Raw genomic sequence first — 12,232 nt, 5'->3', positions numbered from 1 at the left:
GAGCAGAGTTCCCTGGGCTACACAGTAGATCCTTGTTGGCTTTCCATTTTAAATACAGCCGTGTGACCATGTCCACCCCAAACTCCCTAACCATCCCTTCCCCCGACACCACCCCTGGCACCCAGAAGTATGTTTTCTAAGTCTCTGAGTCAGTTTCTATTTTGTAAGTTCATTTGTTTTATTTCTTTTTAGATTCTGCATGTAAGGGATATCATACGATATTTGTCTTTTTCTGTCTGACTGACTTCACTCTATGACAATTTCTAGGTGAATCCATGTTCCTGCAAGTGGCGTTATTTCATTCTTTAAAATGCCAAGCCCAATTCTTAAGCCCAGAGCCGTGCCGTCTCAGCTGGGACCCTGTGCCTTGGCACTAGTGATGCGCTCTGCCCAAGGTCCCCTCACCCTTCGGGGCACCACCGCCTCCTACTCACATTCTGAGGTTCAGATCCGACCCGTGTGCTCCCTGGCCGAGAGCTGAGTGCACTCTGTCCCCTCAGCATCACTTCCTTTGTGCACGAGGCTGTCTGCCTTTCTGTCTCCCAGAGCAAGAAAACCTGAGGTTACTTCATAACTTCTCCAGCATCCTGGCCCATCCTGGGTTCCCATCAATGTTTGCTGAGTGAAGGAATGAATGAATGGAAGAAACGAGAAATAGCTAGTTACGGCTTTACCAAATACTAGTGTAAACCTAAGAACTCTCTTCGGATAAATTTAATTTTAATTATATTTGCTAATAACAATAAAAATAAAAATGAAGGATAAGTCAAACAGTAGTATTGATGGTCACTCTCAAGAGAGTGCTCTCTCAACAATAGCTGCTTATAATGGCTTTTCAAAATAGATCCTATCTGTCGTTAATATTAAAATACAAAATGAATCATTTTCTGTTGATAAGCTTATGTAGAAGCTGAGTGAGGTCCTATTTAAAACAAATATGCATACAAGTAGTTTAAGATAACTCAGTTTAACTAATGAGAGAACTAGATGAATGTGAAGTTTGAGACTTAGAGACAGTTTTTTTCCCTAACCCATGACCAAGCTGCCCCTTGGAGTTCATTGCACCTGGGATCGGGTCAGCTCAAGAAACAGGAACTAACTAACAAGGGTGCCACCATATCTATCAAACTTTCACTTCCTTCCACTCTTGTCTCATGATTTTATTCCCAGAAGAGCCTTGTAAGATGAGGAAGGAACTGACTTCCCTGGCCTTGATGGAGATATAGGAGACCTGGGAGCTGATAAAACTTACCCAAGCCAGCTGGGCAGTGTGGCTGAGGATCTAACCCATTCCCCCAATTGGGCTATTGCCAGGAAAAGGGTAACATGGATCCAAGGTCCATTCTGAGCAGAAATTGCTCTATTAGCAGGGCCTGGTGCTTGACTTCCACTTTCCAGGACATGGAAACCTGTGTAAAGGTGAATTGTTGTTTAGTCACTAAGTTGTGTCTGACTGCTTTGCGACCCCGTGGACTGTAGCCTGCCAGGCTCCTCTGTCCGTGGGACTTTTCAGGTAAGAATACTAGAGCGGGTTGCCATTTTCTTCTCGAAGGGATCTTCCCAACCCAGGGATTGAACTCATGTCTCTTGCATTGGCAAGCAGATTCTTTACCACTGAGCCACCAGGGAAGCCCATAAAGGAGGATGCTAAGTCGCTTTTCTGGTCATCTTCAGGGTAATAAAGAAGAGACGGGATTTAGCAGAAGGACTGAAATTAGATACCCAGAAGAGCTTCTGGTTTCTAGGATGATTTTAAAAGCTGGAATAACTTTCATGAGTGTGTTAGTGAGCTGAGCTCTGCTGCAGTGATTTCGTCTATAGAATTACACACATCTTAGGCACCGTAGTGCTGATTCTCACTGAATTCCAACTCCAGGGAGGTGAAGGGCGAGCGGGCACTGTAGCCTTCACTCTGAATTCCCAGCCTCCCTCCAGTTTAAGCCCCATGCTTTATTTATACAATTTTTTTTTCATGTAGACATTTTACTCTCCTTGCTGCAGAAGGTGCTTTCCCCAAACTGCCTCAAATATTCCTTGTCTGTATATTTTATTCATATGGATCCGTTATTGGCCCTAACTTTCTGAAAGAGCTGAAATTTGCCCTTGAGGCATCAGATGGAGTAGTCAGATTGTCAAATGTGTCTCCTAATTGAAGTGAACACTGGCACAATATTTGTCTACTGGAAATAAACAGCCCCAGTGAAGGAGCAGGTTTACGGCCTTCATGTGTTCATACCGGTCTTGCTGAGAGTTGAAAGAGACACACAGAGAGAGAATCTATTTCTCTTGGAAAGGAAAACTTTGGGGAGGAGGGGAATTGTTCTTAGACTTCGAATCTCCTAGAGCCAAGAGCAGCTGACCTGGGGCCATCGCGGAGCAGTCAGCCAGGTTGATTTCCAGGGCTCCTCCCTGCCCATCTTCTCCCTCCCTTTTTGGGAGCCTCCTCCTTCAACATTCAAGGGTTCAGGATCAGCCTCCATCAAACCCCATTATTGGCAGGTCTCTGCTGTCAGGGTTTGAGGAACAAAAGCAAACATGTGATCAAATCAGAAAGGGGCTAATGACCATCACTGTCTCTTCCCGATGTCTCATGAGCCTCAGAAAACTCAAAAGTTCTGGTTCTGCACAACTGTACAAGCTGGCCTCAGCCTCTAGTCATCCCCGATTGTGTCCCTAGGACAGCTTTGTAGTGAACATTCTTGGGGGACAGGACACTCCAACTTGGGGAGTCAATTGCAAGGCTTGCAAAGTGCAACTTTAGTGCTGAAGCGTTGGTTCCAGCCAAGGTCACGTGGCAGAGCAAGCAAGTGAAGGCACCCAGGTCAGGCCCAGAGCTGAACTCCCTGCCTCTCCAATCAAGCGGTGGAAGATCATGGATGGGGTGAGTGAGTCCCCTTCACACTTGGAGAAGTTAGGCTTGCTCCTTCCCACTGCTGTCTTGCTTTCTCAAAAGACCAATCAGAAGTAGGCCATTTCCTTCCATGAAGGGGCCTAAGAGGTGGCTCCCTCTCGCTCCCTGATCACCCTTGCCTTTCTCTGGTCCATTTCAGCAAGTTCCTTTCCTAGCACCAGTATTTAGGGATACTATAATGAGTCTTAAAAAGTCAAATTGTGGTTTTTATTCTTTGTTGTAAGTTCTTTGTCCTTTAGGGTTAAATTAAACCAAGTGGTGATGGGGGTGAGGGCACAGCATAGATTCTGAATGTTAAGCTTGACCTCTCCTTGTGGATCCACGGCTTTGTTCCCTTAAAGAAATTCCAAGCTGAAATGGTTGGATTTGGGAAAGTATTTCAGAGAAGAGAATTATTTTAAAATGTAATGCAAAATGTCAACAGGTAGCCAGCCAGCCAGCAACCTAGCATACTTATGTGTTAGATCAGCTCTGTAGCTAATGGAACCCAGCTTCCCAACATGTCTTTCTGAGTTGAAATTAAATTTGTAGAAGCCCAATGCTTGACCAAGGATTGTTTAACATCTAATTCCTTTTTTCCTCTCTGAGTCTTAACAACATGCTATTTGTGAGAACCTGGTTCCAGAAAAAGGCAAAACAAAGAAGTGGTGATGGCAAGAGTTAGGGATAAGAAATCAGTGGCTCCTCTTCTACTGGGTGCAATTAATCAGTAACTGTTAACCTGCTGGTAATTGAAAACACAGACTGAGCTGCCGTCACATGGCTTATAAAGACTTCCTCATGTGACATTCCTTGTGGGTTGGAGATGATAAGGAAACAGAATTTTCCAGCATGTACTCTTACAGAAAGGCTGAAAATGTGTCAAATTACCTTGTGAAATAAGTTCCCTGGTAGAAAAACTTCACAGTCTCTCTCCTGTTCTTCTCAAGGACCTCCTAATGTGCAGATCTAAAGACATTTTCTAATTTTTTTGTTCTCCCTGACATCTCCTCTATGGCACTTGATATGATTGATCATTCTCTTGTACCTAATAAGGATCTGCATCATAATGAACCCTGTACTGATTATATATCATGACCTGGACACAGCGATAAGAATCTCAAACATCCCTTGTCCTGTTTCCGTCTCTCCCGGGTGCTCCTGTTTGGACCTCTCTTCCTCCCGATTCATTCACTCAGGTTCTGCATGTGGGCTTCTGTTCTTCTCTCCTGCAAAGACACCATGTCCTCCCATGGGTTTGTCTGTCACCTCCAAGGGGAGGACTTCCACATCTGTTATCTTTGGCTTCCTGGGTAGTTCAGTTCAGTTCAGTTTCTCAGTCATGTCTGACACTCTGTGACCCCATGGACTGCAGCACTCCAGGCTTCCCTGTCCATCACCAACTCCTGGAGCTTGTTCAAACTCATGTCCATTAAGTTGGTGATGCCATCCAACCATCTCATCCTCTGTCGTCCCCTTCTCCTCTGGCCTTCAATCTTTCCCAGCATGAAGGTCTTTTTCTGGGTAGCTCAAATGGTAAAGAATCTGCCTGCAATGGGAGAAACCTGGGTTCGATCCCTGGGTCAGGAAGATCCCCTGAAGAAGGGAATGGCTGCCTACTCCAGTATTATTGCCTGGAGAATTTCATGGACAGAGGAGCTTGGTGGGCTACAGTCCCTGGGGTCACAAAGAGTCAGACACGATGAATGAGTAACACACACCACTCAAGTATCTTTCCCCAGCCCTGTATTTTCCACTGCTTGCTGGTTATTTCTACCTGTGTGTTCCACCAACACCTCAAAATGACTGAAAACAATTTTAGTCTATTTCTCTGAAACATGGCTTCTCCTCCTGATTTCCCTATTTCTATTGATGCTACCAAAACTCTAGTCTTCATATCTGCCAGGGAAGTCCCTAGTCTTCATATCTTAAATGCTTTCTTCTCCTTCATCTCTTCTAGTTCTTCAAGAAATAGTTCCATTGATTCTTGCTTTGTCAGAGCTCTTAATTTTCCTTTCCTTTAGGCTCCCATTTCCATGATTCTAAGTCAGGACTTGTCACCTGGTACCTCAGTTATTACAATGTCCTCTTAATTTCTCTACCATCTTCAGTCTTGTATATCGCTGCCTGATTAATCTTAAAGCATCACTTTCTTCAAATAACACCCCTGATCAAAACCCATCACTATTTCCCCATTGGCTAATTCTGGCATATCAGGCCTTCTCAAATCTGGCCCAGATCCACAGTTCCCAGAGCACATCCATTATTCCTGAGTGCAAACTGGTCTCTTCAGTATCTCTGAAACAGAAATTGCTTTTGTTCTGTTTTGTTCCCTCTGCTGCTATCTTTTTGAAATACTGTTTGTCTCCTCTGCCTGATGTAAATCCTACGGAGCAAACCTTGGTAGGTCAGTGGTTCAAGATTTTTTTAAACATAATACTTGCATCCACTTAGCAATCATTTGCTGATCATCTGCTCTGTGCCAGCCCATGTTCTAGGCACAGAGATCGAGATGAATGATCAGTCAAGGCCCCTGGTCTCATGGAGCTTATACTGGGGAGGTGGGGGAGAGACATAAAATAAAAAATAAATAAAGAAATACTTTCTGATTGTAATAAATGCTACTTGATCTCAGCAACTCTCTTTGTGAAAGAGAAACAGTGAGTCTAAGAGAAGTTAAATGCCTTTCCAGAGACCACATAGTTGGCAAATGACAATGCCTGGATCATAGATCACGTCTTCTGTGTCCTTTGGCTTATCTATATTTCTTCTCATTTCTTTAGCCGAATGTGAAACCCATCAATGTCAGGTCAAAATTCTCTCAAACTTGTCTTAGTACTTAGCACCCTCCTGGGCATGCTGCAAGTGCCCAAGGGTCACTTGTGGGGAAAAAGAACTGAGCAAAGCAGAAGGTGACAAGCCAGATGGCAGCGGGGAGAAGGAGTGCCCTTATTAGGTCTCAGACACAGAGCATTAATTTTTCTTATCTGAGTCTGTGCATCTCATTAGTATCACATGCATCTCCATATCACTTAGCCCACTGAAGATTAGTCTAGGGGGTTCATAAAGATGCTGTCAGGGAGGACTGGCTTTGCTTTTCCACTAAATTTCCCCCACAAGTAGCAAATTCCATCATTTGGACGGTAAGCATGACCTAGGGGCTCCTCAGTGTCCTGCTGGCTTCCTAGTCCTGACGGTGACAAGTAAGAACCAGAGAGAACTCAGCAGGACTAAGATGGGGAAGAGTCAAGGCCGTTTGTTCAAAATGATCTGTAACTGGTTCCTTTCACTCCCCCCTACCCTTTTGTCCACTATTCTTCAGGAAGAAAATAAATAGGAGGAGAAGGAAGAAGGGAGGGAAGAAAGAGAATTTTTCCTAACTTCCTATTTATAGACTCACAAGGCTGAACAATAAACTACCGTCAAGGAAAAGGTTCGGGGGTGTTGAAATTGCATTTGCAATAGTCTCCTTTACATCTAAGTGATAATTCTTTTTCCTTCACACCAACATTTAATGGACTCGATATTGATGATTACGGCTTAACTAACAAAACCTGTAGAGAGGAATGGCAACACCCCCCCCAACCACAACTCTGATCTCTCTTTAAATTATTTTCCATTTAGCGTAAATCCTATAGCCTGCCATAAAACTTTATTGAATAGCTCATTTGAGCAGAGAATACTTTTGAAAGAATATTAGTAAACTCTTTCAATGGAGTCAAAACACCAAAATGGAAAATTCAAGTTTTGAAGAGAGCCATTAAGTGTGATTAAACCTTTAAAAAGCAGAGAACAACGCCTGTAGAACTCTATTTAGCCATTTCATATCTTTAATTGTCCAAAGATTTACTTTAAAAGCACAGACATGAAAGGATGCTGAATGTTACAGTATTTCGAGGGGGAGAGTGAAGATAAGCCCTGCTCACCAGCAAATGGAGCTCGGCCCAGAAGTAGGGCCAACAAAAGCAGCGGGGACCTGCTTCCTTCTGCAGTATATAGAGAGGGGGAAATAAAAAGGCAGCAATGCTTGACTCAGCTTTGAGGAACACAATCGGCATGATTAGGGATCCAGAGTGGGAGCACGTTTAAGCAGCGGTGACATCCACCAGTTAGCTGGTAATTAGGATGAAAACTGAGGGGAAAGAAGCTGAGAAGCGGGAGAGGGAGAAATGGGAGAAACTGGGGAGGGTGCTTTGAAAGGTAGTTTTCAAAATTTAAGGAGAGGAAAAATCATTTTAGGAGCTCTTTTTAGCATCTCCTGTTCTAAACTCCAACCTCAGAGATTTTGATTCAGAAGATAGGGGATGAGACCCAGGAATCTGAATTTTTAAGAAGCCTCCAAGGTAACATCACTGCCGGGGTCCTTGGATCAGTTTAGAGGATGTCTGAGGTGGGGAGGGGCAGAACTGGGGACAGAAATATGAATGAGAAACACCACCTGGAAGACAAAGAGAAAAGCTTTCCCAAATGAGAAGCATCCAGCATCTAACTTTCCTGGCTCCTCCCTCACTCTCAAACACACAAGGCAACCAGGTAAGGAATCAACTGAGGAACTGAACTGATGGAGAATATTGCCAAGAGAGGATTCTTTTTTTTTTTTTTCCTGGAAAAGGGCAAGAGTGAAAGAAAGTCAAACAATAACAGAGGGAGGAGGAGGAGGAAGAGAAGGGGAGATTGGTGGGAGGAATAACTGGCACTTAGGGAAGCAAAATTTTGTGTTGAACACTTTTAAAAATCTCCAGAAATGGACATGGACAAAGCAGTGTGATGATATGCTTTGATCTAAATTGAAAATACTTTTAAAAAGAGTCATGTCGTATGACCAAGTATTGATAAAGTAGAATAGAAATCTGTAAAGTTGTGGACTGTTAGATTGCTAAGCAGTTCATGACAGTGTAAAAATCTGTGCTTTCCAGCTCTGCTCTGTGACCCTGAAGATGTGCCTCCAAGGTTAACCCCCCCAAAGAAAGCAAGAGACTCCAGGTTGCGAGGGGTCCCCAGGCACTGCCCCTGCCTCCACCAGAATATCTTTCAGGTAAGATTCAATTTGAGCAGAGAAATGATGCTAAACTCATTTGAAGTTCTGGTTCTAAGTGTTCTTAAATTCCTGATTCTGGCCATTTCCTTTCATTTGACAGGTGCAAAAACCAAGGCCTGAGAAGCAGGGTCTTTGCCCAAAGTCACTCCATGGTTTGTAGTGTTTATACTCACGCTTGGAACACCTGGCCCTTGTCAGGTGAGCACTCCGCCCCAGCACCTACACTGGAACTTGTCAAGCAAGTGTGTTTTACAAGACTTTGTTATTATATGTGGTTGGAACATTTTATGGGTCATGATTGAATCAATGGCATATCACATGTGTGTGATAACAAGTTATGTCGGCTTCCCCGAGGGTTATTCTCTGTGCTTTAGAAGCAGAAGAGACCCAGTGAAGTGAACAGGAGTGAGTGGGAATCCCTGGGTCAGGAGGACGTGAGTGCTACACCTGCTGATCACTTGCATGCATGAAACATCTGATACCCGTTGCAAACTCTAGACCCTTTCCTCTCATGGCAACCTAGCGAGGCAGGATAAATGACCCTCATTTAGCCATGGAGAAGATTGAGGCCCAGCAGGGTTAACCAAATTGCCAAATGTGTTGACAATTCATATCCAGGTGACTTCAGAGCCCAAGCCTTCTGTACTTAATTACATTGTCCTCCCAACAGTGGAATGTTCTGGGCTCTTCATGTTGTTCTTTCACGGGCCAGACTCACTTCCCTCTGTGTGGTAACAATTCCAATATATGTGCTGCCTTGAGAGATGACAGTACATTTTTTAAAAAGAAGAAGATAATAATAAACAATTTTCAATAAAAAAAAAAAAAAATCTTGAATTCAGACCTCCAGGAAGAGTCGCTTAAGAACTGTCCTGGGCTATTCCTGCAACACTTGACTTATAAAGAATTCTAAACCAGTCTTTGGGATTAGCACATTCCTACATAGAGCTCTTCAGGGCTCCCACTTTTCTTCTGCTCCCTTCAAGTTGGGAGGATTCCAGTGAAGAGAGCAGGAGACAGCCCACTGAGGATGACGCTTAGGCTTCCTTTCTCAGCTGCGGAAGCCTGGACCTGGGGTGGGAGGGGCTTGGCAGGGGCAGCTGTGGCCAAGCCTTTGCACACACCTCCTCCTTAATATCTCCTCTCTTCCTCTTTTCTCTTGTAAAGATGGTTTCTTGTTGTTTCTTAGTTGCTAAGTTGTGTCCGACTCTTTTGTGACCCTGTGGGCTGTAGCCCGCCAGGCTCCTCTGTCCATGGAATTCTCTAGGCAAGAATACTGGAGTGGGTGGCCATTTCATTCCCCGGGGGATCTTCCCAACCCAGGGATAGAACCTGTGTCTCCTGCATTGCAGGGGGATTCTTTACCAGCTGAGCCACCAGGGAAGCCCCTATAAAGATGATATGTAATAGAAAGTACAGGAAATGGAGAAAATAATACTCATGATCCTGACAGTCTATCATATATCTGTTTTCATCTTGGTAAATTCTATTCCTGTCCTCTGTCTTCATAAGTATAGATTCTCCATAGTTACAGGCATCATGATGCATGCTTTGTAGCTCACTTGTCCTCACTCACCTCAATGTTGCAGACTTTGTCTCTTGTTTCCTCCCTAGAGCTTCTCTCCCTTCCTTTCTTTTATTCGCCTCCCTGTTCTTTCTTTGTCACTGAACCTCTCTCTCCCCCCTCTATCCTGTTCTCATGTAACTGATTGATTGCAATAATTGCTTTATTGCAGTGGTCTGGAATGCAATATCTCCATTTCATGCCTATACATACATATATATATACACATATATTTGAGTTGGATATCAAAACAATTTCAAAAATTTAAATAATGTTCCAAGCAATAGAGTTTAAGGATGACATATATGCTTTAGGGCATTCTTAAACTTAAGGTGTGATGTCCTTTGTTCCCCAAACTTGCTGACGTCACTCCCAGAGGTCTGGAAGATCCAAATCTGATCTAGAAGTGCATTTCTGGCCTATTTATATTTTAACATTTGGGAGGTCAAAATCAGGTGACAAGGAGTTGATACCTAAGAATTTCAGGTTGCTACCTACTCAGACTTTTCAATTAAATAGGTTAGTGTTCACTATGACTTGGCTATCATTTATGTCTTTGCCTACAGGTGTGGATCTAAATGGGGCTTCCCTGGTGGCTCAGACGGTCAAGAGTCTGCCTGCAGTGCAGGAGACCCAGGTTCTAAATCTCACCGTAAATTTCTGGGATCCCTGGCAATAAAGATGGTGCTGAATTCTGACTGGGCCTCACCTGCTTTCTTTTCCAGGAGTGCATGGATCAGTTTCAGGTGATCACCCATCTTGGGTCACTCTCACGCCAGATGCTTCCTAGAAATAACCCCGGGATAGATGGGTAAAAGAGGAGATGTGGGTGATTCTAACAATGAATCTGAATCCAGGGCAAGCAAAAGAGTGACAGCAAGGCTTGGTGATCATGAGGGTGGTATGAGAAAGGCGGCAAGTCATGCATTAGGAGCTGAAGTGTTTCACTGCTTATCAATAATCAGAAATGATAATGATACTAACAGTTCAGATGGTTCTAAGCAATACCTTCTGGGAAGGGTGAAGGGACTTTTTATCTTGTTCTCCTCTGAATCCTGGATTTAGTTCAGTGGTGGTATAATGTAACTCATGTAAAGATTGTTTCATGTTAGGAAAGATATATAGAATCACAATTATAGCAACTGATACTTACACAGTCCTTTAAATATACAAGGCACCATTATATCACTTATCCTCACAAAAGCAAAGAAAACATTCTAGGTAGAATGTGAGGGAGCTGACATTTGACAATGAAGAGTTTAGCTGAAGTTTATATGATGAAGCTTTCACCAGAGCAATTAATATAAACACTTTGCAATGATAAGTATTTAAAGAGGAGCCAAATACGCCCATGGGAAACCTAAGAAGTGCAGGCATTGCTGAAGAGGGCAGTGTGAATGAGGATGAACATTCAAAAGATAGAAGTGGAAGATATCTGGGAGGGGTGGCTTTCTTGATGAGAAAACATTGCCAGCTCCAAGTACTCTAATAAAGGTAAATTGCAATTTACTTCTTTGTGGTTCAATTTCCTTGGCAATTATTATATTAGAGTGACACTTCTATTGAATTATATGTTTCAATTACTATTAAAAAATCGAAGTCCTTAAGTTCCAGGAAATTATGAATGCGGCTTCTGGAGAGCTCTACCTCTGACACTCCAAGGATAGTATCGTTTATCTCCTTAGCTCTGGGAGGCCCATTATGCAGCGCGGGCCAGGAAGGAGGCCATCCACACAATAGTGTCCAACATTTTCAAAGCACTTCTGGTGGATTCGACCATCTCCGTGCTGTGTTTTGCTAACCCCAGGTGACCGGCCGCCTTTCTTTGCGTGGGACACAATGGCAAACAGAAACATTAACTCTCGTAATGTCGCAAGAATCCGACTGCATTATTCCCTGACCTCCGCAAAGATAATGTGTCATTCGCTGTACAGAAATAAAAGTTTTCAAAGCTGTTGGAAATAGAATTGTGTACGCTTCGCTGGCTGAACCGCCTTTCTAGGGTTTATTTGTTTGGCCCTTTGGAGCGAGAGAATGGGGGAGTTTCGGCTGGGGGACCACGGAGGGTCCCGTTTTTTCCCCTCCCGGAAGATGGAGTGGTTTCTGAACGCTGGATTGGTGTGGGCGGGGAGGAGCGGCTTCTGGATCACAAAGCCCGGGATGGAGGAGCAGGAAGGCCCTGTCTGCTGTCTGCGCGGCCCCCGGGCAGGGCTCGGGGAAATCTCCCGGATGGGTGCATATTTACCAGAAGTCAATAGCGCAGTGGGCTTTGGTTCGATGCTAATGAGGCCAAGGTTATACAAGGGCCAACTGGTTTCCTTCTGTTCCCTCTACTAGAAACCGCCTCCCATCAGTGGCCAGACCTCCTGCAAATGCAGGAAGGGGGGGTGGTAATGACAACGGGCTGGAGGCTTCTCCCGGACAGATGGCTCCCCAGCTGTTTTTGCCGACGGGTAACTTTTGTTGCCACCACTCAACGTCCCCTCGAAAAGATTCTGTCCTCCAAAGCCTTTCCCCTTGAGTTCTCCTGGGAGGCATCTCCTGGTGACAGGGCCTCTCCTGGGGACTGTTCTCCAGTCAGGTAACGTCTAACGTGTGGGATTTTTTTTTTTTAAATTGCTGATGTAGAGAAATCTCAGGCTCTGTTGAGTGCAGAAGAGGTTAGTTGACCCCGTTTCCTGACTCCCCTCAGTTTGACTGGACTTGAAGCACCATTCTGTTTCTTTCTTGTTGCATCTGT

At 44.1% G+C, this 12,232-nt stretch overlaps 1 long non-coding RNA gene across 1 annotated transcript; it reads left to right on the top strand.

Moving 5' to 3' along the window:
• Positions 1-1,419: 1,419 nt before the first annotated feature.
• On the top strand, positions 1,420-10,173 carry LOC133069672 (uncharacterized). Its single transcript, XR_009695916.1, has 4 exons — positions 1,420-1,513; positions 7,807-7,925; positions 8,029-8,126; positions 10,059-10,173. It is a non-coding gene; the product is annotated as an uncharacterized LOC133069672 (long non-coding RNA).
• The last annotated feature ends 2,059 nt before the right edge of the window (positions 10,174-12,232 follow it).

The sequence above is a fragment of the Dama dama genome, chromosome 14, assembly GCF_033118175.1.
Source record: "Dama dama isolate Ldn47 chromosome 14, ASM3311817v1, whole genome shotgun sequence".
NCBI lineage: Eukaryota > Metazoa > Chordata > Mammalia > Artiodactyla > Cervidae > Dama > Dama dama.
Note: the sequence above shows the minus strand (reverse complement) of the source record. Positions and strands in the feature narration are given on the sequence as shown.